This window comes from Stegodyphus dumicola, chromosome 2 (genome assembly GCF_044657685.1).
Source record: "Stegodyphus dumicola isolate Sdum_Otavi_A_Nest chromosome 2, ASM4465768v1".
Lineage (NCBI taxonomy): Eukaryota > Metazoa > Arthropoda > Arachnida > Araneae > Eresidae > Stegodyphus > Stegodyphus dumicola.
Window position 1 is genome coordinate 204799790 of NC_140769.1, and position 22977 is coordinate 204822766.

Consider the following 22977-nt stretch of genomic DNA (forward strand, 5'->3'; position numbering starts at 1 on the left):
TACCTTCACTTATATGAAAGTTGCTCTTTTTAAGTTGATCTTTACGCAACTAACGTATTGTACAGTTTCGACTTCATAATTTTCATAGCAAAAGGTGACATTTCACGCAAGTTCAATGTTGAAAATGAAAACAAATGTTGGAAAAAAAAATTTAAAAAGAGTATTCAAATTAAAAAATTTTGCGACATCCCCATAGGTTCTCATCGTATAAATATTGGGAGATTTTGCTGTAAATCAATAATCTTCACACTGTCAATTCATCAATCAATTCCTCTAATGCAGGGTTTCTTAAACATTTTCAGTCGTGACCCCTTTTTATCACTGAGATTTTTTCGCAACCCCCAGGACCCCATAATATTTACAAAAATTTTGTGGGAACCCATAAGTATTGCGCAAATCCGACACACGCGTGAGTGAAATTATCAATTTTTTCACTTACACTGTAATATACTATTGCAGTTTTAGGTCATTAACTTTAATTTCTAATTTTAAGACGTAGAACAATGTGAAAATTTTAAATAAGTAACAGACGAGATGACAGCGTCACGTGCAAAGAGAATGAACATTTATGTTATAAAAAGAATGCGTCGAAACGTTTTGTTTGTATTGTCTTTATCTATTTTCAGATACATTGTGTAAAAGTATTTGATAATTGTAAAATTATTATAATAAGGTAAAGAAACATCAAAACTGCTAATATATTTGGCGACCCCTGGCTGCAGGTCCCGCGACCCCCTTGGGGATCGCGACCCAGAATTTAAGAAACCTTGCTCTAGGGGTTCTGAAAGTTAAAACACAAATGTTGTTTCCATATTCATTATTACCTAAACATTATGAAGAAAATCTTGTTTATGAGTAAAATTGGAATGAAATAAGAATTTTTGTTTCCTGCATAAAGTGCAACCAGAATCAATATATTTCAATGTTTTTTTTAACATTTATTTTGAGGATCATATACGGATCCATTACTTCCCATTGATTGTTCTGCGAATCAAATATTTAACTTAGGCCGCAAATAATTCGTTAAGACATGCTGTACTTCATCTTATTAAGTGAAAACATGTAACTTAACATTTTCCATTTCCATTGCACTATTTTATGGAATAAAATTATTTGTAGCACATGTTGTTATAAATTAAGTTAATATATTAGTTTCCCCAAAGAAAAAACGGCCAAAACGTTTACTACTGGAGGTCTAGAGTTCGAATCCCGGCGAGGGCATTGCACATTTTTCACGTCTCTAGCATTAAGAACGCTAATAATTTTACAAACAATTAACTTTCTTTCAGATAAGCCCTGGTAAATTCGCAATTCGCATGCAAGTTGCCAGCAAATATCGAGTTGACTCGCATTTTAAACAAAAATAAACTGATATCTCATATACGTGGCCTGGTGGAAAGCAACAACCACATGTAGGAAGAGAAGAAAACACATGCAATCGAAGAAGCGAAATGGGCAATATTTTATGATGCAGAAAAAATTTTATATCTGTGTTGGCCGAAATCTTATCATAATTGCAAACTTAAATATTTAGAAAAACAATTTTGGGAAGAAGAATGTCAAAACGGAGAAAGTAGATGACCTCTTTTTCTCAGCTTCTTCAACTTAATACAGAAAGAACTTTTATTAGTCGCCACATAAACTGGTACCTAACAGTGCATGGCCTTTTCCCCACATACTCTAGGAAAGAAATATTGTACCCTCAGATACCTGCGTATTTTGGAAAGGGATGATCCAAATGTCATCAACTGTTCGTTAACAAACAAAACCTAATAATTTTATTTGTTGTTTTATAAGTATCCTATAAAGCTCCCAGAAACCAATATCTACGAATGTATCAACTATGCATTAAAAACTAAATAATTAAGAAAGAAAAATATTAACAACCTCTCTAGTAAAGGCGAGAAAATATAGGCACCAAACTAAACAAACCAGGTATACCATATATTTACAAGAACAGTTAACAGACGAATGATTCTGCAGTATTAAACAATGCATGATATAATAAGAAATTCATGTTTTGCACAAAACAACATTATATAAGGAAACCATGCATAACGGTACATTCATTTCACTGAGTAACTTTACATTGCATTAACGAATTCTGCATAAATGAAATTTTAACAACAGAATTGCTATACAAATAAATTTCGGATAAAGAGAGGGGGAAAAAAAAGCAACTTTATTATTCCACATATTTTAATATAAACAGGGGAAAAATAGGAATGAACTAAAATATTTTTCTAAAAATTCATTAGACTAGTTATAAACAAAAAAAAAAAAATTTAAATCTAAAGGCTTTCAGATTTTATATTATGATCAAAGGGGCATTTTTTTAACGTTTTCGTGTTACCCTTATTTATTAAAGATAATGTTCTTCGCACTTAAACCATAAAATTCAATTCAACAGCAATACCACAAAATATTTAAAAGAGCATACTCTCTTTACAATTCCCGATAGCACGCTGGAGAATTTCCGATATTTCCGAATTTTCAATTTCCGATAGCGCACCTAGCGCGCTGGAGATAAAAATGTTTTTCTTTTCCGTACAATGCTGCCATCGCTCGCTTTAAAAATCGTTGAATTTCTTAATCAAAAACTCATAAATGCTTTACAAAATATAAAGTACATAATAAAACAAATTCCAAATTTGGGCTGCCAGATGCCCATATTCGGGTGGAGGCGTACGTTATTCAAAATTGGGTGGCTCTAGGTACCTTTGTTTTGTCACAATGCGAGAAACATCCATACCTTTATTCAAATTCTTTATTATTTAATTTCTTTAAATATAATATAGTCCTCTAATATTTTGTGGCAAATAATTTAAAAAGTGATTCGTCGTTTATAGTGAATCAACGCAAAATGCCAATACGAAATTAATAGACCTTCTGGGGAAATTGTCCCTTTGAGTTAAAAACGTGTACATAGCAAAGAACTTTACAGAGCATAAAAGAGCTTTGCATTTATAAATTATATATAAAAGATGTTTTGTGATAATAATTCTTGCATAAACGAACTAGTAAATAACGGATATTATTCACAAATATTTTGTAACAAATTAAGTATTTATTGAAATTAAAAATGAATTATACGAGATTTGTAAGCGTAAATTGTTATAAGTGCGAAAGGTACAATCTGTTTTAAATTATTGGGTATGTGCCAATGGCACCACTTGTTCCGAATTTACGTAAGTGCGAAAGGCATCAGTTTGTTCTAAATCGTTGGCAAATACGAAAAACACCACCAGTGACATATTTTTTCAAGGTACTTGGCGAGTCCCTTATAAGGTTTTGCGGTCTAAATAATTAACGCGTTTGGGCTATACCTACATTACCTACAGTTAAACAAATGGATGTCCACTGTGTTTAAACCTGACCTGCCGAATTTGGATACATGGGACATAATAAAACTTTCGAATGATAAAGAAATGACTAAAATATAAACTCTGACTTACATAAGAATAAAGTGTTTGTCCTTTTGAATTTTGTGGAACAAGTGATTACAAGTATTAAACATTTCTTAAAATGTCATATATATCATATATGCTAAAAATTCTTTAGAAACTGCAGAATTTCTCACCTTTCGGGCCAACCACGCCGTTTCGAAGTTTGTGTTTGTTATTATCTCAACGCAGTCTTTCTTAACAGATGGATTGACAGTCTGTGGCCAGCTATTTGCCTAAGGGAAGAGATGCCATCATGGAGGATTTTTTTTAATGGGAACATCTCGCATTCATGTTACACATGCGGAAAACTACAAGAAGTCTTATGCAGCCACTTTGTTCGACAGAATTTGAGCTCAGGTCGAAGTAGCGGCATACATCAGCCTTATCGCTCTATCAGCGGTGGCCGTAGACATTTAACAATTCTAAAACACATCAGACGAGGTTAACTATGTCCACGAAATTTTATATTCGAGATATTTCAAGAACGTTTCTTTTATAATAGAAGGCCGAGAAATATTTTAAAATGATAGTCGGAATGAATGCCGAAATGAATTAAATTACATTGCAGACTATGTCGGTTAATAAAGTTTCACTTGTTTCAGACAATTTTCTTCTGTTAATCAAAATTATTCTAGATATTATGTAGACATTTGAACTCCAGTTAATTAAAAGGTATCGAAACTTTCCTATAAGGAATTATAGAGTTCCCCCGTGTGTATGCTGCAGTGATATAAGACTTCCCATGCCCAACTGGCATTCGAATTTAAGTGATTCGAATCTTAGTTAGGGAAAAGTTTATTTTTTATGTCTCCTCTGAAATTCTTAATAAGTCTCTACAGTTGTCTTAATTAAAATATGGAGAACGTCAACCCATTGACTATCCGGATTTCACCGACTGTGTATTTTTGGGCTTCTCCTAAGTCGACTACGTATTCGTGAATAAGTCGACTGTGTATTCGTGCCTCTCCTAAGTCACCCTTTACGTTGGGAAGATTGTAAAGAAGTGTCACATTCCCCGGCGTTACAGCTACTAAATTCGAGATCCGTGGTTCGAATCTCTGCTGGTTTCTTAAGTTTATGCCTCAGAAAATCTGAATAGTTCCTAAAACCCTTATATCTGACTGATATGTTTTTATATATTTATATTATTATTATAATCAAAAAAAGTTTCAATCGATATGTATTTGTCAGTCATTCATAAATTAATAGCCTGTTCCTACCTTAGCAACGACTCTGTTGTATTTGTATACGCTTTTAAAACTTAACCATAAAAATTGAGCATTCAGGAAAAGCTATTATGAACAAGAATAGAAACAACTTCTGACTAAATGAGGACAGTTTAATCGGTCAGAAATTAAACCGGTTAATATGTCCCCGAGTTAACTAGGATTGCTAATCTAAAGAAATTACGTCAGTTTAATTGCGAAACGATGAAATAATTATTATCACAAATCATCAGCGTAATACAAAGTTGTCTATTGAAAGTACAAAAAGGAAAAGAAAATGTTTGAAATAATAAAGGTAAAAACAGATGCATTATATAAATTAGAAGTTTTTTTATTAAAAAATTCCGTGATTTGCATGTAAGGAATTCAGGATATATTAACATTAAAAAAAGTAAAGAAAAATTCTAGCAGAGAGTTTTAGCGGATTTGAATTTAAGGACATTGTTTAAATGTCACTGAATTCAATGTTCAAATGTCATTTTGCAAATTTTGGTATTTAATGTTATTTATAACTGAAGTTTCTTGATTTCTATGAGATAAATATATCATAATAGGGAAGAAAACATTATAACACATTTGAAAAGAAGTAAACCAATAGAAACTTTCTCAGAAGAAATAACAGGTCTGGGAAATTGAACGGACTTTTCCTATTTCAAGTAAAAATGAAAACCCGAAATTAGTGGATTGTTATTTGGCGACCTGCCAGTCAAACAAACACACGTGCTTTAGTCAAACACGAGGACAAGACTTACCTGTCTTGAGTAATGGCACAAATCCAAGCTCAAGGCAATAGAGTCAGGGGAGCAAAGGCGTGCACAGCCACCTCACACTTCCTGAATCACAGCCAGAATTAATGAGCTGCAACTCAAACGTCCATTAAGGGCAGCTGAAATAACAAACGATAGAACAATTGGAAGAGTAATAACTAACGCAGACGATAAGTTAGAACTTATGAATAAGCTTCACCGGGAAGGGCGATCCCTGCTCTCTTCGCTCCGTCTGCAAGCCAGATCTTCAGACGGAAAAACGAAGAATGAGAGAAGAGAGAGAGACTATTACATCCCAAAACAGGGTTGCCGAAATCGCCGCAGATGTTTCGTCGCCAAGGCTTTCCTTCGAAAGATTTAAAAGTTTTAAAATTTTAAAACGCTATCTGTTTCCCGTTGCTTTAAAACCTCCAAATCTTTGAGAATAGTTTGCCTGTTTGTTTACAATTGCTATTTTATTTATTTATTTAATTGCTTTTGCATACTTCTCAAATTTATTTATTAATGTAATGGAAAATATTATGGTTTTAGAAAAATACAAAAATAGACTATATTTTCCGTGGTATAAATCCACATTAATTAAACAAACTAACTACCTAATAAACAAACTAACTAGCTAAATAATAAAATAAAATAAAATAAATATAACTATACATAAAAAGTAAGTTAAAAAAGTCTGATGGGCCTATTATCTGGTATTAAATTTAATAATGACTTCTATATATATTTACTAGTGAAGTTAATTTTTATATTTAGTAAAAGGAATTTAATAACGTATATTTATGATTCCAAATGAAACATTAAGTGAATAAATATTTTTCTTATATTTTTCTTTAAATTTTTTTCTTATAAGTAAAAATGCTTATAAGTAAGAAAATACGTGCAAGTAAATTTTTACTTAGCAGAGAATTAACTTAAAAGTGAAAAACAACTTTCAATGTAAATTGTATGAATTATAAAATAATGATAATCGTAACTGATGCTGAAGAGCGTTAAAAAATAAAATTTGCAGATAAAACTACTGCATTTTTAACTGACTTGCCACTTGCGCGGATAGCCTAAAGGAGTAGTTATTATACAGTATCCACCGCTTAATGGGATCGCAGTTATTGTCATTATTCGGATATTGCTAACGAATTACTGAAGTCCTGTCTGTTTGTATATGAAAACATGGAAAATACATCTCTTTTTGTGATCAACAATACGGTTAATGTTCTGAAAACACTATAGAATGAATTTTTCATTCTTCAAATTAGGTCAAAATAAATTTTAAAAATTGCTCGGTGATTGGTATCGAGTAAATGTCACCAAGTAAGGAATTATGCCACCCAACTTCTTGGATTTTTTAGACAGTCATTTAAAATTAAGCAGTAATCAATATATCATTTGGTTCGGAGCAGATTCTGAATAATTGCCTTGATTTCGGGAGCGATTAGAGACAGATCTCTCTTCTTCAAACAGAAGATATCTGCTGATGGCTTTCTGAAAAAATTTTAAGTACATACTATGTAATAAAATTTCTGAAGAACGTAGAGTTGAAATTGGTAAATTCCCAATAAATGGTGTAAAAAGGACGCCCTCCAAGTATCAAGATTAGGTTACAACGTCGATGATATAATTTTCAAAAACATTAGAAATAGCTCACAAATGAACTAACGCTTGTAAATAATTCACTATTGACGACGTTTTCCTAACTAAAAAAAAATTGTGAAAGTAAGCATTTATATGTTTCTAGTTATATTTATCGTAAATTCTATTGATAATTTTAAGTATATTTTTTCATAGTTTAAAGCTATCATCGGTTAATGCTACCAAAATAAGCGTGAAGAAATCTGATCAAATTTAGCGGCGCTTGTTGTAAAAAAAGAAAAATACGTGTAATTTCATTAAATATATAATAATTTTAATAATAGATCAAAAGTATTTGATTTTTATTGTACTAATTTAATCACTCATTTTAATTCGACGATTCTAGACTCTATGGTAGAAGCCATAGAAATTATACAATGAACTGTTATTTATAATGCAGAAAAATGATAATTTCTTTAATATGATAACTGCATTTAATTGTATTTGTTAATGAACTGGAATGCAGAAAAATGTTTTAAAACATGTTATTTTTCAGGGCAGTATTTTCTCGTTTAACACATAAATGCGGATAATAAAACACGGAATAGCTTATTTCTTTCCTTCAGATCGTTTCAATTATAGTTTTATTATTTTTACCATGGTATTCTATTTTTTGTATTTACTGACAGCAATGATGAAATATCAAATGTTTCATTTTGTTTTTATTGAAGAATTTACTGGCAGGGGACACAATGGTTGTTCTATAAGAATCATGATACATATTTTTCTTCCATGCAACGAAGCCTGGGGTATCTTTCTCGAAGCACCACCGAAAAATCAATAATGGAGCTTAAAGCAATATTGTCACAAGACATAGGATAGACCGGCAAAACAATTACGATTGCAGATGAATAAAACAATTACAATTAAAGTTTTTAGATTACAATAAAACAGCTCTAAGAAGAATTCGTTTAAAAAATGTTCCGTATCAATTATGTACCATACTGCATTAGAGAAATATTTAATGAGTTAAAAATACTGCAAATATTCTTAAAAAATTATTTATTACATTTAAAATGAAATAAGTATATTTTTACTTAAATCAATCAGATTTAAAAAGTAAATAAATATTATTAAGAATTTCTACTTTTATCCCAAAGGTGTGCTGGCCGAGAAGGGCTATGAGTCTCGAAACGGCATTTTGCGTCAAATCACTTAAATACGACGTATCACTTTTCATATTGTTGCCACCAAGTATTATCCCCCTATTATATTTAAAGAAATTAAATAATGAAGAATCTGCATGAATATATGCATTTTTCTCGCATTGTGAAAAAGCAACGGTACCTAGGGTTATTAAATTTTGAATAGCATAGTCCTCCACTCGAACATGGGAATCTGGAATTTATTTTATTGTCTACTTTATATTTGTGAATCTATAACAAATTTTTGATAAAAATCTCAACAATTTCAAAGCGAGCAGTGGCAACACTGTAGGGAATAAAAAAATTTCTCCAGCGCGCGAGACTATCTATCGAAACTTTTAAAGATAGTCTGTTTTTAAATATCTTTAGCCTCCATGCTCTCGAAACGTGTGTATGTGTAAATGGGAAGAAAAAAAAACCGCCCGTTTAGGCATCATATAAAATCTGAAAGCTTACAGATTTTTTTTAAATTGAAACTAACATTGGTTGTTTTCAAATCGTTTGTAAATCGATAATAGATAGATTAAATTTGAAAGTTACATTAAATATCTTACGCTTTGGAAATAACAACTCTCTGGAACATGGAAGAAAAAAGAATTTTATTCCGAGTAGTGGGAAAATATTAAATTTGAAAGTTAAATACCATATGTGTTTCCAAATGGCAACCCACTAGCAAGTGAATAATAAAAATATTTTATTTTCTTCTTCCATGAGCCCCTGATTATCTTTCTTAAAAAAACTGCTGAACGCCTTAAAACAAATAGTCCCTCAGGATTAGTTAATAATCCTGAGGGACTCCCCCATAATTGATAACCTCAGGTGTACTAGTTACAGGAAATAAACATTCACCTTTAAACAATCCTGTACTTGCTAAAAATAGGAAAGATACCACTCATGAACAGCTCTTATAATGGCTCCCCACTTAATGGTGAAAATCGATGAGGATTCTCCCCTCTTCGTAGAAAAAACAAAGAATAAATGCATTTGAAAATATCCTGCTAAATTTTTAGTCATTTTCAATTCGATCCAAGATTTTAATTTACTAAACGAACAGTTAACCCGCAATGAAGAGTTGAATTTTTGATAGACAACCATAAATCTGAAAAACGGATCAGGTATCTGACAGGAGTCTTCCCATTAACTGCTGTCTCGAAGAAATTAACCATCCCTAAAAGTCTATGGTTTAATATACTCGAAACTATGCAGCTACGCCATTCTAAAACTAAAATGTCGATGCCGATATTTCAAGTCCAAAATCTCCCTCTTCCTCCGTTAAACCTTGTCAAAGTTTTTGAAATTAATACCACCTATATTTTCTAACGCAAATTAGAAAATTCAAATCCAAGAGAACAGATTTACAGTGCTTTAAATTCTGAAACCTAGGCCACTCATCTGATAACATCAGACTTAAAGCAAGTTGCCAAAAATGTTCTGACTCTCATCTGTGAATTTAAATGCATGGAAAAAGCAATCTGCTGTAACTGTAATAGACTTCACGTATCTAGATATTATAGATGCTAAATATTCAAAATAGTTAACCCAAGAATTCTAATTACTTCCGTTCTGGAGTTAGCTATGCTAACGTGACTAAAATGAAACTACTGACACCACCACAAGTGCTAGGAAACAAGCCAACCCTCTCTCAGACCCGTCATTTTTCTTCGCAAAAGCAAAAACGTTTATAATACGGATCTATGTCACGCGAACTCATCCAGATTTTCCAGAATATTGATAACCTACTCGTTGAGACCAACGTTACTAAATTAAGACTTCAGCTGAATAAAACAATTAAAGTTTTCAGATTACAATAAAACAGCTCTAAGAAGAATTCCTTATTAAATTAATATAAGAAGAATATTATTAAATTACAACATTGCCAACATTATTACTATACAAGAGACCTAGACCTACGATTTCCCATGATGATAATAAAATGGAAAGAAAGCTGACTCTTTTCAAGACATTTAAGTAGATTAGAAATTAGTTTAAATAACATAAATTGCTTTAGCATACTATAGTGGTATTAATTAGCCCGTAGCCCTCTAAGTTTTTAGATTATATTGTTCGGAAATTCTAACCCTGACAATTCCCTTATTCCACCTTGCACATCATAGTCCATATCTGTTGCTGATTGCTGTCAAACTTTGCTCGCTTATTGTCTGTGAATAAAGTTACTCCTTGCTTCTCCGCATCTGTTCATTGATGTTCGTCAATCCCCTTCAAAAACTTAAACAAAATTTCTGGATTTGATCTTTTGACTACATCTGCATGAAGACGTATCACAAATTTTGTTACTAAAGATAGGGCTTCGGCCCAAGAAACCTTGTTTTCCGTGGCCTGGGGTGACTTACGAATCTGATTATTCTACGCCCCAGTGTAATGGCATTATATACTCTTAAATAGCCGAGTTTGATAATCGAAAATTTATTAAGTTTGCTCAAAGCATGAAAAAAATAAAAAAATTGAAATTTAAAATTTGAGCTCGAAGATACGCATGTTAAAATGAAACTCAAAATTCGGAGGCTCCAGTTGCCACCGTCTTTTCACAGTGCAACAAAAAAAAAGTTTACAGATTTGTCCATTACTTACAGTGTTGTTTCTGCTTAGAATATTGATTTAATTTACGTAAGCCGATGAAGTAATTGTTCAGATTAAACTGTTTGAGAACATAGATCGAAGTTAATAGTAATTTTCTGTTAATTATAACAAGGATTATTTTTCTTTCTTGTGTTTTTTAACTGTCCTTGTATTATCTATAATTCAAGTAAACTCTGAGCATCGGAGCCGGTAGTATTCGGTAAACTGAGAGTTGGTTAAATCACAAAAGAAATTTAAGGATAAAAAATTTGATTAGCTTTATATGCTTTAGCATTTTTAATCTCTCTCCAGGCTTTTGTGAATTTAACGTTACATAAAAATAAAGAAAATACATCAATAATTTTTGTATCACGCGTATTTTTTTTGCCAATTTTTGTAGTTTTATGAATAAACGTCGTTTACTGTCGTTGTAGTTTAATATGAGTAATTTATTTTTTATTGGAATTAAAAACTGTATTGATAAAAATAACGAAAAGCAAATAATTTTGTGATACATTTTATTCTTTTAAACATCTTTAAAATATGTCCATTGAGTATTTTGATACACGTTTTTTACTTTGTTGAAACTAGATGCGACATCTACTTCAGCACTAAAATTTTCGGCCGTATCTTTACAGCAAGTTTGGCAAGTATCTGGTGTGAGATATTATATTAGATAATTTGTCGAGTTCCAGATAGCCGTTGTACATTTTGTGCATCTAATTCTCTCGAACTGTTTGAACTTTCGAAAAATATCGCTATGAAGTTCTTTTAACACTTCCTAAGTTTCCTTTCGATGTTTGCCGAAACGAACGAAGAGCTTAATGTTCAAGAAACCCCGGTTTTCAGACATCTCCAACCATATCTTCCAGAGACGGCAAGCAGAAACGTTCATGTTCCCTGCAAAAGCGGCGAAAACGGAGCTATGTCATACTGGCATTATCCAACTTTAGTTAAGCGGTTTTCTGCGGATGTGCTGACGTTTATGGCGTTATAATGTAAATGAGATTTAGCGTGAGAAATTCAGGATAGAGATCATTTATCAAAATCTCATCCTTTAGTTGTATCCACCCATTATCCTTAATATAATGCGTGACGGCCAACGTAAAGGCAAATCCAATAACACAGTTAATTTGTTTAGGTACTTTAAAAAATTTAAGTTCGATTATACCGTTTGAACTCTAAGTGGGTTTGCTGTAAAAAGTTTAGTTGGTCTAGTTAATCAACTTGGTTTAAAGCTTTAAAACGCTGACAAATTTTGTTTGAAGCTTTAAATAAAAGAGATTAACAAATGCTTTTGTATTCGTATGATTCCAATCTTCATGTTATATAAACATTTTCAGTTCACAAATTGTTTATTAAAATTTTGCAATGTGTTTCTTAAAGTATTTTATTGCAATGTGTTTCTTAAAATAAGGATAGGTTGTCTTCAAGTATTCTTATTGCTTTTTATAGGTATTTTGATCCTAACGTTTTAAGAATAGTATATATATTGTTACGTTTTTCTTCTGACATCAGTTGTTGCGTTATTTTCTTTCTTCACGTTCGTACGGGGTTTGTGGATGAGTGAATAACGACGACACTTGATGAAGTATGCAAACACACTTTATTTACCAGTATTGTCAGAACAGCTCCAAAGTCACTTTTTACAGACGTCGAAGATCTACTTACTATACACTCGCTGGAATAATCAGCGACACAGCCATCAGGTTATCACGGTGGACACAGCTTCACTGCAAAGCACCAGAGTACAGCTCCCGACTCTGCTTGGTCGTTCTCGGAACTCCACGTACTCTTGAGACTCTCCACCCTACAATTCCCAATGCACTAGACGACACACAGAGCACAGCACCCGACTCTTCGGTTCAGTCGTTCCTGGAGCTGAACACGCTCTCTCGACGATGCGCTAACCGCGATACACGAGACTCTTTCGGTGCACTCGACGACCCACTCGGCACTCGCTGCCCGGCTGTCATCTCCTCTAGGAGAGACGCACACACACACTAACTGACTGCGGAACAGCAGGGTTTATATAGCTTTCGGCTTGTGTTCGAGAACATTCTGGGCTAAACTGGTAAGAATTCGTTCCAGAAGGTTCTCCATCCGTCCATGGTATATCACCAATTTTGTCGCTAAATGTCGCCAAACGGGCGATTTCTCGCCAAATGTGGCAACCCTGCCTTCATATATATATAAGTTATTACGATTTTAGAATAGAGAGGAAGAATTAATGTTTATAGTTTAAACTATAATTTTGATTCATATATTTTTATCTTACATACATATATTGAATTTAGCATATTGTAGCCACTGAATCTAGCATTGTGTATTCTGTGTTTAAAGTACTGCAACAGTAATTTTTTCTATCAAGCAATTTGAGTAATTTTTTATTGTGCTTTGTGTAATGTTCAGCTATTTCATATAACGTCTATTATGTGCTTAATTTGCTTTTATTATAATGAATGTGTTATGTGTGTCATATGTCCATTTGATTTAAGTATATACTTATATATATATATATAATGTTGTATGATCTTAAATTCATTTAGTGCGAAAACAAGTTACTACTTGCGCAATTGCTGCAAAGTTAGTTAATAATAATTTATTTCCTAAACAATATTGATTAATTGATTATATTATCTCCTAAGTTTAATTAAAGTAGAATTATTTTAAAAGAGTGAATCCATACTGGTAAGTTATATTTTGAAATGTTTTGAAGTAATTTGAAAGCAAAATGTTAATAATGTTTTAACGGGGACTGGAGTTAAATCATTATAAAGAATAAAATATCAATTGTAAAAGGAAAAATTAAAAACGTGTAATCATTGTCATTGATCGGAAATTAGTTGAATTTTCAAGGGGAACAAACCAACTCCCGTTCAATGAACAATAATTGATAAAAATACGTAAATACGAAGGTGTTTCGTCTTTAGTCGAGTTATAAGTTAAAGCCGAACCGGCAATAATAGTCAGGCCAGTATTTCGGATTTCTCTACAGAAATTGCTTTTTACTCCAAATTGAATTGACTAAAATGCTTCATAAGAATAAGTTCTTTGAGTATCAGTATTGGTTCATAATCCCTTCTATTCACGGAAATATTTGGCCTGACTAGAATATACATACCATACATGTATATACATGTCATAATAAGAGCAAATCAAAAGACGGAACACTGTAGATGCGTGATTAGACCCATATTGAAGAAGATTTTGATTGCGTAATATGCTAGTAATGCTAACTTGGTAATATCTAAAGAATTTGGCAGTCGAGGCAGTTTTAACTCCATTTTCATTTGCAACTTGATATTTGTGGCCACAATCACTTGGCACTCTAGTCATGGCTTTCCACAGAAGATTTACATCTTTGATATTGTTGAGATAGAAAGCAAGCCAGCGAAATTACATCTTACCATCTTAGACAGCAAAGCTGAAGTGCGTAGTTATGAAAGATGGAAGCACGGCGAAGAGAAAAGTTTTGGTTTACAATAGCAGTTTCAGTTCCCAATTATTACGTCATCAGAGCTGCGCGGGCCATAGAGTGATCTAGAAATGACGCAATGCAGAGAAGTTATTACGATTTTAGAATAGAGAGGAAGAATTAATGTTTATAGTTTAAACTATAATTTTGATTCATATATTTTTATCTTACATACATATATTGAATTTAGCATATTGTAGCCACTGAATCTAGCATTGTGTATTCTGTGTTTAAAGTACTGCAACAGTAATTTTTTCTATCAAGCAATTTGAGTAATTTTTTATTGTGCTTTGTGTAATGTTCAGCTATTTCATATAACGTCTATTATGTGCTTAATTTGCTTTTATTATAATGAATGTGTTATGTGTGTCATATGTCCATTTGATTTAAGTATATACTTATACTAATGTCAATAGCTATGTAGAACTGAATTCAACAAACTCCAGATGTGGCCCTTAAGAAGTGCTGCTGTAGACAGCTGTGGAATGCGGTTCACCTGAATCCATGCGCCAATACTTATTTTATCGAACTGTTTGCCATCTTTTATGAAACAATTGCATAACAAAACTCCGCACAACATTTTTGCTTTTCATGCTTTTCTTAAAAATGAAAAATGGGTCCATATCTGTTACTTGAAAAGTAAAGTGTATAAATTGATGTCTGTAAAAGTAAGCTGATGTCTTTTCGAAAGGCAAATTAGCGAAAAAAGCTTTGCCAGAGCTAGACATGCTGTAATGATAGGTCATAATATCATATCGATTCAGGATACAAAATATACGATCCGCATACATAAGAGTCTCCCACACTATAGGAAAGTGAGAACAAAACAAAACTAAACACAAAAAAACAGAAGAAAAAATGAGAAATTGCCTTCTTAATTCTCCTGTAAACAAGAAAGAAGCAACTAAAGAAAATTATCCTCATCTTAGGTTTTGTCGACTTAAATTGCCTATTATTAATTTTCTCCCATAAAAGATAAAAGGACTAATGTTTCATTGTTTTATTTCATAATTCTGTTATTTTTGTTTGTTTTTTGAGATAATTTATGCGCGTTGTATAAATTTTGCACATCCTAGACTGAACCTTTAACGCGATATTTATTTTTGCCTTTCCAATTAACATTGTTATTAACATGCTTAAAGAGTGTCATATTTTTATTATTTGGTTTAAAAATATTTTGATTTTGTACTTTCATTTTAATTCGCATTACAGAAATTTTGCATAGCTGGTTCTGCATCTGTCATATGGCGAAAAGATTATTTTCCATTAAATTATTATTTCAAATTTTGTTTTAAATTTCTACTTTTTTTGCTTACCCTAAGAGAAATCGAAATGCAACGAGGTCATCAAACATGCCAATATTTATCGTAAAAATATTTTCTTGATAGCATTTTTGGTAATTTATTTTAAAGCTATAGTTTTACATCCTCCAGGATTAAAATCGTCTCATTAAATAAGGGCAGAAGAACGTTACAATTACCAGTCCATTACGTAACCGAAAAATAACAGTGGGAGTTTTGAATTACCTATGATATAAACCATAAATTCTGTAAAGATGACTGCATGGAATAAGACTACTTCATTAGAAATTACTTCATTACTAATGCTACTTGGTTAGAGACAGACTTATTGAAGATATCCTATTGGAAAAGAACGTTCAAAAATGAATTAATAATTTAGAGGCCGCACGGAACGCGGAGCCCTTCGAAATTGCGACAGGCACGTGCGCTCATAAATCCACCACTGAGTATTTGCGCGAGACGCCTTCATAAGGGTGTTGGCATCTTTATGCAAATCAGTGGCTGGGAAGATGAAACTTTTATTAGGGTGCTCCGGTATAAAGGTGTCTATATTACGATACAGCGTACACTGTTATACCGAGGCAGAACTATGCAGGAGAAGTTCTCATTTTCTTAGATAGTCAAAGAACAAACCAAAATCCTACTCCCATACTCTAAACATCAGATAGTTACTTTTTATAAATTAAAACTTAATCTTTATAAGGATGCGGGTATATTTGTCCGGGGTGTCCTTGAACAGTCTCTGCCTTTTCGAACAGTGGTCGACTCGTATAAAGATGCCGACGTCTTAATAATCTGACAAACGTTCCAAGCGGTGTATTAAGCTTTCCCATCTGGATCAGTTCTTGTAGGTTCCGTATGCAAAATTGTTACAATCAATACGTCATCTAGAAGAATCTGTTGCTATTTTCTAATAATAGGTGTCTTTAAAAATTGTAAACTAACTATTCATTTTAAATGTTTATTATTCTTTCAATACAGTATTTAAGCATATATTTTTTAATTCTAATTTTATCTATTCTAATTTTAATTTTATCTTCTAATTCTAATTATTATTTAATCTATTCTAATTCTAATTTTATCTTGTGGAACCCCAGTTCCACAAGATAAAATTAGAATGAACACAGTTTGAAGCCCTCTGATTTTGATTTTCTAATTGGCTGAACATATGGTAAATCACATTTTACTAGGTTTACTTTTGGTAATAAGTCCTTATGGCACAATACGGTCAACTCTAGATTCTCAATCTTACCTGGTAGTTGTATGATTCTGCCAGATAAGGTAATGTGGAACGGAGCTTAATTTCACAGCGTATGTGAATGGACTAACATTGTAAAGACCTGTTTTAAATACTACCCAATTAGTTTTGGTTGTGAAACTTTCCATTCTCTTCTGATTTCAGTTTCCTGCTAGACTGCAAATTTTAATGGCGTGTATGCAAATTCGAAGTGAGTTCGGAAGCAGTATTTAAGCAGCTATTTTAAGAGTTCGTGAGTAGTAGTAGAGGAGTTAGTTCCAAATTTATGCCGAGTGTTTGAAGTAGCCTTGTACGTGAATAGTTGGTGCTTAGCCACTTTCTTCAAATTATATTGATATTCTAGGTTCAGCTTTGCTGTGCGCAGCCGATTTAGCGGCTTAGATAAATAAGGAGCCAGTCGTGTAGCCCATCTTATTTTATTGTGATTTTTACATTTTTATTTTCTGTTCGAGTTACTTAGCCTAAAAGTGGTGGTAAATTGTGAGCACCGAGTGAGTACAATTTTTGTTAAGTTCAAATAGAAAGGTTACTTAAAACTTTCTTCTGCAATACCTGTTCTTCAAAGACATAACGAGAATTCGCTACGTCTTTTCAATAGGATCTACCCTTGGATGATCCCGAAAAGAACAAGAAAGCTCTACTGTAGAGGCATTAGATTATTTCGAAGCAGAAGACGTAAAAAATGAACAATACCCTCGCCGGGACTCGAACCACGAACCTCTCGAATACGCACCGAATGTGCTGACCACTACACCACGAAGACATGCTAAGAAGGCGGGAAAAATACCTTATACTACAACACATCATTATAAATGCCGTAATGGAATAGCCATTCCACAGGCTGTGTTAAACATAAAATTTTCAGGATTGTGGGTTGGAAGCAATTGCCTTAGAATGTATCTTGCGCAATTCTATTTCTTCTTTTAGGAATTATACTAAATAAGAAATAAGTTATAGAAGTATCTGGAAGAATAATTATTTCAGAGATTTTTGCTCCAAGAGTGTAGGAATATCATTTCTACGTGTGCTGTGCTGTAAATGGCGTACACGTAGAAACGCTACAATACTTTTCAAAATCGGTCATAACAATCAACTTCAGTAAAACTATTCCGCATTATTACGTACGCTTTATTGTCATAGAAGTTACTACAATACTATTATTAATATTCAGGACCTGTTTTATCATTGTTTAAAGCAGAAACATGAAAAAGTATCATTCCAAAAATAGTTGAATAAATTGTTTTATAAGTTACGTTCACTGACTTCGTTATTTTTGTAAATCCACACATTTACTCATATAAGTCTTTAAACTGTTAAAACGAATATGCATATAATTTTATATTCTTATCTAATACATAGCAATAGCAATTTCTTTTCCCACATGGAATACACTAAAAAATATTTTAACTTAAATTTCCCTGCATAAAAAAAATAAATAATAAAAAAAAATCGATTTTTTTCAGTATTAATTTTAGATTTATTAATACTATTGAGTTGAAACTACTTTTAATTCATTTCCGTTCCTTGCTATTATTTTTAACTACTTACTCTTCAACTTTTTTTTCTCCTGAATTAATCTAGAATGAAAGGTTAAAAAGCAGAAATAAAGCTTAGTTCCGGTGTATTTAATTTTAGTGGGTTTCGAGATTTCAAGAGCAGTCTTTCCATTCAACCTCGACAATAAAATTCAAGTTCTGCATTAATCTCAAGCACACTTATTGTGCACGACAGCTAAAGAAGATATATTGCAAAAGTGGATTTCCTTTTATTTCATTGAAGTATGAAAAGTGGACATCCATCGAAGAAAAACTTCGAGGGGGGGGGAGAAAGAAAAAGAAGAAAAGAAACAAAGAAAGAGATCCTTTTGCATTCTAATACCTTGAGATTAGATTCAAATATTAATTTCCAGTTAGAGTGAATTTCTACACATATGGGGCAGAAATATCTTTTATTAATTATATTAATGGTATAAGCAGGGCTTCATTTATGTAAGCATGGGGCATGTACGCCATACCTCCACTTTAACGAACAGTTTGACTGCATGGGTATTTTCGCGGATATCATATATAACGTAACAATTTCGCTTAAAAAGGTCTTCCACGAAAGCATTTCTTTCCTTACGCAGATGGTCCTTGCGTGCTTTATCATAATAAGGTAAAAAAAAAAAAAAAAAAAAAAAAAAAAAAAAAGCCGATACATTTTCAGGAAAGCATCGAGATTATATCTGTTTGACATTTTGCAGATGAATTTGTTAAGATCATTATATATTTCCTACCAGAAAACAAGAAGCAATTTTCTTTGCTTTTGTCAGGATTCAAACCACGAATCTTTGAGTGGGTAGCTGAAAGTATTTCCACTTAACAATCACGAGAGCACATGCGGACGAATTTGAAAATTGCTTAAATGTTTATTCATATTTTTCCCTACCTAACTCCAAATAAATGAAAAGTGAAAAGCACTGAGAAAATTTGGTGTAATAGTTGTTATCCCAGAAGGACTATTAATTTCGTTTTGCCATTTTGCGTTGGTTCACTGTAAATGTCGGTTCACTTTTCAAATTGTTGCCGCCAAATATTAAAGCCCTGTGTTATATTAAAAGAAATTAAATAACGAAGAATCTGCATAAATGTATATATGTTTCTCGCACTCTGTAATGCAACAACGGTACACAGAGCCATCAAATTTTGAATAACGTACGTCTAAACCCGAATATGGGCATCCGGAAGCCCGAATTTGGAATTTCAGATTTGTTTTATTATGGATTTCATATTTTGTAACACCTTAACGAAGTTTTTATTAATAAACTCAGCGATTTCAAAGCGAGCAATGGCAACACTGTAAAGAAAAAAAAAAAAAAAAAAAAAAAAAAAACATTTTTATCTCCAGCGCGCGAGACTGTGTATCGGAAATTCGAAAAATATGCTCATTTTAAAACTATTTTGCGATCGATATTGCTGATGAATTGAAGTTTTATGGTTTAAGTGTGAAGAACATGATATTTAATAAATAAAGGTAACCCACAGAACTTCAATAAAACGCGCCTTTGGGCGTAATGTAAAATCTGAAAGTTTCAGATTTTATTTTGTTTTTACTAATGTAATAGTCTTAAAATTCTGGCTACTCAGAAAACTCATAAAATTATTTTTTGAACTCGAGGAAACCGTAAAACAATAATTTTGTTTCAGGAACTCCCTACTATTTTCGAAAACGTAAATTTAAAAACAGTATCGAAAATGTATCAGTCTTACAAACTATGCTGAAGAATGAAAAAAAAAAAAAATACTTTATTGAATTACAAAAAACTGATCGATTTCATGTTATTTCAAATAATAATAACAGTTGAAACAAATAATATTTAATTAATTATTTAGACATTTAGCTTTTCAGCTCGCATGGTATTTAAGATTTCTTTCGAGTTTTGATTTTTTCTTGCGGAATCGCTGGAGAGTTTTTATGTAATCCCAGTGTTCCACACAAAACAGACAAAAGATCTTTGTTGTAACGCAAAGGCAGCGTTAAAATTATTTTTAACATTGCTTATCTCAAAACTGCATTGTGCCGTTATCTCTACTTAAAAGATTTAATCTGCTTTTATTGCTAGCAGTGTTAACCAAGAGGCTCAAATGAAACATTTTGTGATTGAAACATTTCAAATGAAAATGCTTAAATGTCCTAATATTGTGATTTTTCTTTTTACTTGATATTATTATAATTATGTATAAATTCATATAATAATTTTAGACGTTTTGAAAGTTGTAATTTAGTTAAGGTGCATTAGTATTTTTATAATTTTCAGCGCAGAGATGACAAATTTATCTTTAATTGATTTTTTATTTTAAATAATGTAGACATTTATTGAATGACGGAAATAAACTGAAATCTTCAAAGTTCAGTTTTATTTATATGTTTGATTTTTAAATGAATAAAGAACTTAATTGCACTAATTTGGTCTTTGCAATTCAATTACTTTATAATAAAATAAATAAGAATTCTTTAATTCTGCTCTTTTTCCAATTAAAACGAAGATAAAGGAAACATGAATTCCATTTGAAATACGGAATAAACTTATATATTTGTACATCGCATAATAAACTGAAATAATGAAACAAAAACGTCCAAAAAGAAATATTTTTGACTAAAGGAATTTAAATTGAAACACATTGAATTATTAAGCTGTTATATGAAATATTTCATACAGTTCGCAACAATGATCACTAAAGGCTATCTTGTAGCTACTTTGTTTGTCTCTGGGCCCAGATTTGAGTCACGGAGAAAGTATGAATGTTTGTAAATGTTACAGTATCTTTGTAGTATGAGGGCACTTAAAATATTGTCTCGTCGAAAGCCCTTTCGAGAGATTAATGGAAAGAGAAGAGTAGCCGGAGACTATCGGAACCGTCCTCCGGCTGACTATATTAAAAATTTGGACAGACCCGGGCAAATTCAGACTATTAATTATACGCTCCTAACGCCAAAACCAATCACACGTGTAATTCAAACCTCTCTGCCACAATAAAATTTGTGAATTTGATCTGAAGTTACTGCCTCATACAAGATTTTTGTAGCTGCATTATATACTACGTTAAAAAAATTACAATTCCTCTCTATGAGCTATATGGTCATATGAGGTCCTTATGGGGTTTCGCTCTGGCCTTCTGTTTCTTAAATCGTTCGCTGGGTACAAATGCTGATAAAACATTTTGTTACCGAAAAGTATTAAACCGTTCTAAGTTTTATCATGGTTTTAGACAACTTAGTTTCTTTAACACTAATAAGCAAAATGGTGTTATAATTTTGAAGACAGAAAGAAATGTGTACTTCTAGAGACATTAGGTTATTTCGGAGCAGAAGAGATGAAAAATGAGCAATACCCTTGCCGGCACCCGAACCACGGACCTCTCGAATACGCGCCGAGTGTGCTGACCACTACACCCCGAAGGCATGCTAGGAAGACGGGAGAAATAACTTATAACTTTATACCCCTTCTTTTGATTTTTTTTTGGGGGGGAGGAAGGGAGCTGGACGAGAAGTGAAGCATGATTTGAGTCAGGCGAAAGAAAAGTTATTAAAAAATCGCATTATTTAATAAAAAAAAAAGTGCAAAGTTTATTTTTATCAACACGTTATTTTTCAAGTTGAAACTTTTCTGACTTTCAAATTTCCCGCCAACTATACCAGAAATGCAAATTAAGTGTGTTTAATTAATGAGCCAGAAAGTGGAATTATAGGGGAGGGTATTGGCCCCTTCAGCCAGAAACACTGTAACTCTCACATTTCAAGGTCGAATAAACAAATATACTATTTTCGGCTAGTTTTTGCCTTTTTGCTAGCATTTGCATTTACAAGTCAGCCGCTCTGATCGTTAGAGTGACTAGCACAGCTAAGCGCGGGTTCAAATCTTGGACAAGGATTGCATGTTTGTAAGTGTATAGTGAATATGCGGCATTGACATCCTTTAATACCTTCGAATCGAAAGGTCCTTCAGAGAAGTTTCATGGTAGGATAAGAGGGGTGAAAGACCATCGGATCCATCCCTCAGGGTATTCTCCCTCAAAACTAGGATATAGCGTCTCCTGATCTCTTCGGCGTAAAATCGGAAACAACTTGCCGTGCACACTGGGCAACAGTCTCGATGATGAGAAAACTAAATGACAAATGACATTTGTTATTCCTGATACATACATCCAACTTTAAAGGTTCGGCATTTTGCAGTCGCATTTGTGTGGGAACGTGGCTTAATATCTTTAGTTTATTTCAGCTTTGTAAATATTTAAAGTTATTGTTGCAGCCTCGACCTGCAAGAAGTGGTGGTTTTGTTCCCTAAAAATTCTAGTTTCGTAACTTCAGCTTAAGTGCAAATAAATTTTAAGTTGATTTTATGATTATTGTATTGACTGGTGTATTGATTGCTGTATTGAAACGTAAAGACTGGTTAACTCATCCACAGTCTACAATAGTCAAAGAGGCATTTGACTTACATGATATCAAGTTTAAACTTAAAAATGTTCCTAATTCCCATTGCTGTATTCTAAAATTCACCCCATGTACATCACATTTGTGGGTTTGGAATAATTTAACAAAAGTATTCTTGCAAAACGGATACAAGATATCAGACATAACACCACATTTGGTGGTGACATAACACCACAA

At 32.5% G+C, this 22977-nt stretch overlaps 1 protein-coding gene across 6 annotated transcripts in view; it reads right to left on the reverse strand.

The window, feature by feature from the left end:
- The window catches only part of LOC118181150 (coiled-coil domain-containing protein CG32809-like), a 1535131-nt gene that overhangs the window by 974283 nt on the left and 537871 nt on the right, over positions 1-22977 (reverse strand). The window contains exon 1 of one of the 6 annotated variants that reach the window (XM_085811663.1): positions 5425-5669. The exons of the other annotated variants lie outside the window; for them this stretch is intronic. The gene's annotated coding sequence lies outside the window, so the exon portion shown is untranslated. Of the gene's footprint in view, positions 1-5424; positions 5670-22977 lie in introns of those variants that run through there. 6 annotated transcript variants of the gene reach the window in all.